The sequence below is a fragment of the Theobroma cacao genome, chromosome 7, assembly GCF_000208745.1.
Source record: "Theobroma cacao cultivar B97-61/B2 chromosome 7, Criollo_cocoa_genome_V2, whole genome shotgun sequence".
Taxonomy (NCBI): domain Eukaryota; kingdom Viridiplantae; phylum Streptophyta; class Magnoliopsida; order Malvales; family Malvaceae; genus Theobroma; species Theobroma cacao.
Window position 1 is genome coordinate 5,988,957 of NC_030856.1, and position 7,420 is coordinate 5,996,376.

General features: G+C 36.8%; 1 pseudogene; it reads right to left on the reverse strand.

Moving 5' to 3' along the window:
• The window catches only part of LOC108662736, a 10,535-nt pseudogene extending 3,361 nt beyond the window's left edge, over positions 1 to 7,174 (reverse strand).

The window sequence follows — 7,420 nt, forward strand, 5'->3', positions numbered from 1 at the left end:
TATATATATATATATATTTTAAGTCAAACTTAGCACCACAAAATCAAGCCAATATATCTATAATAAAAATGAAAAATTTACCTTGTTATGAATAGCCACTCCCTCCAACACCGAAACAGTGTCGTTTTGTAATCAAAAGGGGTTTTGGGTGAGTCAAAACGGTGCCATTTTTAACCTTTGGCCCCTCCCTCTTTCTTCACTCACCATTCCTCTCCCTTTCTCCTTCTCGCCCGATCCTCACTGTCGCTGGCACTGCGTCATCTCCAGATCTGGTGCCGCGCCAGCCGTCGCTCCTCTCTCTCTGGTGCCGCGCCAGCCGCCGCTCCTCTCTCTCTTCCTCCGTTCGGTGCTCCTTCCCCTCGCGCCAGATCTTCACTGTTGCTGCTCCCTTTCTCTCTGGTGCCGCGCCAGCCGCCGCTCCTCTCTCTATTCCTCCGCTCAGCTCTTCCTTCCCTCGCGCCAGCCGCCGCTCCTCTCTCTTTTCCTCCGTTCGGCGCTCCTTCCCCTCGCGCCAGATCTTCACTGTTGCTGCTCCCTTTCCTTTCCTCCTCCGATTTCTTTTGTGGATTTTTTGGTGTGGCTGCTGCTATTTTTTCCTGTTGCAGGTTCTCTGTTTTTTGTTCTCTCTTTTTTTGGCTCCTTGGTTGCTTTCCATTGCTTAGAAAGCTGGTAGTTTTTTTGTTGCAGGTTTTTTTTCCAAATGCTACAGTGTCCCCTCTCCTTTATACCCGATTCCCGGGTTCTGGAGGGGACACGCCCATTGCCTTGTCCCTGGGCACCCAGGGGCAAGTTCCACTATCCTGCCAGACGCGAATTTTTCGCGTCTGGCAAGGTGAGAGAGGTGCCTGGCAGGGTGCGTCCGCACCCTGCCAGTCGTACCTCTCTCCCTTTTTTTTCATCATTTTTTGTTCATTATATTTTTAATTTAGTGTCTACAAACAGCCTTGCATCCCTACATATGAAATCTTTTCAAAAGTTCCTTAGCATATTTCCTTTGATGAATACAGATATAATCAGGTCCTTGCACAAATTTTAACTCCAAAAAATAAGTCATCTTGCCTAAGCCGATCATATCGAATTCTTCCATCACTTGAGTTTTAAACTGGGAAAGCACTTCATCATCGGGACTCGTAACTAGCAAGTCATCCACATAAATGACACTATCAGTTGCACACCAGTAGAAGAACTTTTCACATATAAAGTGTGCTCATTTGAGCTTCTGTTAAAACCTTAACCAGTTAAGTAGCCATCAATCCTTTAGAACCAGGCTCGTGGAGCTTGTTTAAGGCCATACAAGGCCTTTATCAGTTGGCAAACCTTGCTTTGAGTGCCTGGTTCTACATATCCTTCAGGCCGTTCTATATAAATCTCTTTCGAAAGCATGCCGTTAAGAAATGTTGACTTCACGTCAAGATGCCAAATGCCCCAGTTTTCTTTGACAGCCAATGCTACCAACAATCGTATGGTGTTGTGTCGAGCAACTGGAGCAAAGGTCTCCATATAATCGATTCCATACACTTGGGAATAACCTTTCACCACAAGCTTTGCCTTGTATTTATTTACTGAGCCATTCGGATTTAATTTTGTTTTATAAATCCACTTTACACCAATGACATTTTGAGCTTCTGATCGATCCACCAGAGTCCATGTCTTATTTTCCTTGATCATTTCCATCTTCACATTCATGGCTTGCACCTATTTTTCATCTTTTTCTGCTTCATGGTATGTGCTTGGCTCAACGATGGCTATGTTGCTACGTTCATAAATCTCCTGCAAGGTTCTTGTACCTCTTACAGCTAAGCTTTCGTCTTCTATCTGCTCTTTTTCACTCGAAAAAATATCACCAACCAGATTAGGATTCCATGATTGTTTAACATCACTCTTGTCCTAACTCCACTTGAGTCTCTCATCAAATCTAATGTCCCGACTAACAAATATTTTCTTGATCTCAATATTGTACAGCCGGTATCCTGTAGACACTTCACTGAATCCCAAGTGAATTGCAATATGTGATTTTGGGTCTAGTTTGCTTTTCTTCTCATTGGCTATCTTGGCATATCACACACATCCAAATACTTTCAAACGGACAATAGAAGGCTTCAACCTACGCCATGCTTCATAAGGGCTTTGAGAAGTCAATGCTTTTGTAGGCAAGATAGTAATCAAATACATTGATGCATTAGTTGCCTCTGCCCAAAAACTTTTAGGCAAACCTTTTTCATACAGCAAGCATCTAGCCATTCCAATTAGAGTTCTATTTTTTCTTTCACAGACTTCATTTTGTTGAGGGCTGTATGTTACGGTTAATTGATGTTTCACTCCATTTCTGCCCAAGAAATTTTCAAACTCATCTGATGTAAACTCTATTCCATTGTTAGTTCTAAGAATTTTTAAAGAGCAACTAGATTTTTTCTCCACTAAAGCTTTGAATTTGACAAATTTACCATAGACCTCAGATTTCCTTTTAAGAAAAAAAAAATCCACTTATACCTAGTGAAATCATCAATAGAAAGCAAGTAATAAAAACTGCCATTAAGTGAAGCTACCTTTATTGGACCTCTCATTTCAAAATGAACTAGCTGTAGTTTATTACTAGTTTTTGAGTTGTTAATATTTGGAAAAAGGAGCTCTGCTTTGCTTTCTCAATTGACAAGCTTCACATATTTTATCTGGTTGACTAACCCTTAGAAGACCATCAACTAAATTGGTTGAGTACATATGCTTGAGTGAACCATAGTTCACGTGGCCAAGTCTTTTGTGCCAGAGTTCATTGTCGGAAGCTAAGCATTGATATGCTTCATGATCCATCTTTTTGAAGTTGATAAGAAACATTTGTTTCTCATACCAATAGTTAAGATTTCTTTTCCTGTTAGATCAAATATTATGCAGGATCTGTCATTAAACCATATGAAATAGTCATTTTCTAATAACCAACCAACACTAAGCAGAATATGACTTACATCAGGTGAAAAGAAAACATTAGAAATTGTTTTCATACCTATTGGTGTATCAACTCCTACCTTTCCTATTCCAAAAAATCTTCAAGTATTTTCCATTTCTAATCTCCATTTGAGTCTTGAAGTTTCTGTTCAAGGTAAGGAAGGTTTCGTCATTCCCAATGATGTGGTTTGAACAACCATTGTCAATCAGCCAATTGTCCTTTCTTTTCTAAATGTCAAGATTCCTAGCCATGAATAAACTTCTTCTTCAACAATGGCAGCTTTCTCTTCTGATTTGTTCCATTTTACTTTGCAGACTGTCTCGACATGCCCCATCTGATTACATGACCTACACTTCACGTTTGGCTGAACTAGCAGAACCTCTCAGAATGGATCTTCTTTTTACAGTATGAGCAAGGTGAAAATGTACTTTTTTGTTTCCTTTAGTTTCCATCACTGGGTCTTCTATCCCGTTCCTTTTCTCTTGGTCTTGTTTCTTAATGTTGGAGTTCTTATCTCTGTTTTTGGCCATGAAAGCCCTTTCTACATTATCTTCATGTCTTATCCCTTTCTTGGCTCTTGGGCCTGTAAGGCGTTTACAAGCTTGATCACATTAAGCTGTGACAGATCCTTGGAGTCTTTTAGAGAGGAAATCTTGGCTTCAAATTTCTCTGAAAAGCTCACAAGAACCTTGTTGACTATCTTTCGTTCAATCATGTCTTCTTTGAGCAACCTTAGCTGGTTCACCAGCTTCATGATTTTGTTGGAATACTTCTTGATGTTTTCATCTTCTTTCATTCTTAGGATTTCGAACTCTCTGTGCAGATTTAAAGCCTACATTTGTCAAGTCTTCTCACTTGCATAGAACTCTTCTTTCAAATGATCTTAAGCTTTTTTGGGATTTTTGCAAGTCATAATCCTGGTGAAGATTGAATTAGACAATGCATAGTGAATGCAAGAGAGTGTTTTATACCTCTTTGCAACGTGTTCATTGTGTTGTTTAATCTGAGTAATTGTTGGGTTCATATGCCTCATAACTAGAGTGTCACCTCCCACCTCCATAAGCTCCCATAAATCAAAGGCACCAAGATATGCCTTCATTTTCATAGTCATATGGCATAATTCTCACCTGAGAAAGTTGGAGGTGTTGCTGCACTGAAGTTCTGGAAGCCATAACAATTAATTTTTTGAATAATTTCACAAAAAAGGTCCCTTAAGATATTTAAGGCTCTAATACTATGTGAAAGAAAACCAAAGAGTTTACAAACTCAGTGAGTTAACTCGTTAAACAAAAATAGCGAGTTAATGAAAGCCAACACGCGTGAGATAGAAGAAGAATTACATGAAGCCATGCAAAGCTACACCAACCTTTTCATTAAACAAATATATATATATATATATATATAACTATATATATATATATATGTATAGTTCAAGAGAGAGAAAGTCATAAAATATTAAATGATGGGAGATAACTGGTCACTTTTTCAGAACACTAGTAACTTATTACTTAATGGCCTACAAAGCCAACTACCCACTAAGAAACATCGCACAAACTGAAAAACCGATAAAGGAACTAACACTTATAAAATAGCATAAACTTAAATGAATCACGTGGTCGAGGCATGTGATTTCTTCTTCTCCATGCCGCAACAGCTTTTTGGCGTGACTAACTTCAAATATATATTCTTCTGGTCTTCAAGTTAAGGCTCACTCTTCAGCAGTAACAATTGCTGGGAAACCCAAGCACCATACACCAACCTTCTTCCTTGGATCCTTTTTTGAAACCCCTTAGGCAATGCCTCTTTAATCCTTGTGCATCCGCATGGTGGTGTTAAAGCCACCAAGAAAGGTTGCCCTGATAACTCCAACCCAAGAAGTAACTCTTGAAACTCCTTATTTAGCAATGTAATCTGACTTCTGAATGCACGAAGCACCACAAAGCTTGGCTCAAAGTTGCTTAGCCAATTAGCCCATTTGTCTTCAAGTTGTGTGGCATTTGTTTTAGGGAGGTGATGCCCTGTTAGCATAACAGGCTTGCCAAAATGTTGAGCAATATAGTCACAAAAAAGCTCCCTTAATTTGATGGTAAGTCCTACAGGCTATGACATCATTGCCTTTTATGGCAGTTGTTATCCAATTCAATTTTTTACCCACGTAAGTGTACGTATCGCAAAGATAATATAGAGATGAGTAGAGTGTCAATTCCACAGAGAATTGAATTAATCCTTATTCTTAACTACTAAAATTAACACACTTTAATTTTATCTAAACAATTAAAATTAAAAAGGAAAATTTAAATTAATAAACTAAAAACTATAACTGAAACTAATCTAAAATCTGTTAAAAAATTTACTTTATTAAATTTGAGTGACTACCAGACCTAGGATTATAATATCCCTCAATACTTCATTTGAATATTGTCTCTCTTTCTTAACTTAGTTTAATGGATTAAGTTGCTAACGTAGAGTTCTAAATTATTTACAAGTCTCTATCGAGTTTCTCATAAAAATACCTCCCTTAATTAATTTACTATATGTCTATGCAAATTATATTGAAGAAAGATTCATTAAGTTTGTGCTCTAATTTTGGCTACGTATGGCTTATAGGTGTATGTCTACCCTATATGCAAATCAAATCACCTAATCAACTAAGTGTATTTAATCATACACTATTCTATTCAAGGTCTACCTAAATCTCATTAGTCAAGGTTTAACCTAGGTTTTCAATTCAATCTAATTGGTGGCCAGTCAACTAGAAGCATTAAGAACAAAATAAAATAAACAACTTAAATTTATCAAACATAAGTAAAAGAGAGATAAATAATTCAGACTTCATATTGAGTTCAATCATAATATTAGATTAATGAATTAGTTCCCCATCAAGTCACATATTATCGTTGAATAAAGTTTAAACATTAAGAGCAAAACTAAGAAAATAAGAGAATAAAAGAAAAGATAGAAAAACTCAAGAGTTGTATTCTTGATCTTCAAATCTCCTTAAATCTTTCAAATTTTTCTTAGCTTCAATGACTCTATGGCTTGACTCTTAGCTGTTAATTTGGTGTTTTTTTTCCCTTTTTTAACTATTTTGAAAGGTTGTTTTTATAGACTTTGAAGTTGGGTCAAGTTGGGTGGAGAAAGAAGTCAATTTTAGCTAGAATTTCCTCACCAAACTATGTGAGTCGCAGCCTTGCCTAATTAATTAACAAAAATCGTATTGCTCTAGGATTGTTGCAGTGCATCAATTTCAATAATATTTTAAACCATTTTTTAGGCCGAACTGGGTAAAGTGGTCAACATAAAAGTTGTAGTTTTTTATCTTATCTTTCCAATGCTCCAAGAATTGCTTCATTTGAAGCTCTTTAGAGAAAGTTATGGCTAAGATACTAAAACATATGCATTAGAAGTCTGCATCTTGAAATTGCTCTCATTCTTCCATTAAAATTCTTCTTTCATCAAACACCTACAAAAGCACAAATAAATCAATAACAACCTACCTTAACCATATTAACACCAAATTAAGCATAAAATTAACTAAAATTAGAATAACTCACCTAAAATAACTAATTTAAAATAATTAAATAGAACCTACTAATTTCTATGCATTACTACAAGCACTAAGCTAAATTACTATCAAAATTAAGCTCAAATAACTCTATATCATAGAGTTATCAGCAGAATTGTTACAATAGCAACTTTTTCAGCTTTTAATCTTACCTTGGAAGAAGGACAACCAGAAGGAACTTTTATTAGCTCTTCCACAATCATTTCCTTCGTAACTTTTTTCATGACATGCGTATTTGCAGCTGTAGACACCACGGCATAGTGTATGGACTTGCTATCGGTTTGGTGAGCTAAGGTTTGAATACAATGCCCCAAATCATAAAAAACCATATAAGGCTTTATAGCCCTTAAAATGGCTTCAACTTGATCTCGAGTTTGATCAAATGCAATAGCAAGCAAGCTACTTAGCGGTTGAGGAACATTGGACATAGTTTCGGCGCTTGGGGGGATACCATATACATGCGGAACAACAAAAGGAAAGAATTGAATAAGATTCGGATAGTGGTTAAGTTGTTCCAACTTTGGCTGTGCTTCTTTAGGCAATAAGAAGGAAACTTGGAGGCCTTTCTTAACAAGCTTGCTTGAGAGGTGAAGATAAAGGATGAAATGGCCAAAGGCAAACCAAGGAAACGTGGCTACTTGAAGCTTGGAGGAGTTGGAGTTTCTCATCTTTGTTTGAAATTCTGCCTAGAAATCAAGGAAGAAAGAAAGAAGATGTATGTGTCTATCATCCAAATTATTTAAAACCCTCATTCACATCAATAAACAGTGGTGGTATGGATATCAATAATTGAGCTAAGATTTACAGTTCAAAGGCAATTGTATGGATACAATGGATTTTTCCCTTTTTTTTTTGACGTCAAAGAATTAAATAAGTCTCTAAACCATTTAGAAAAATTTAAATAAAGTTTTACA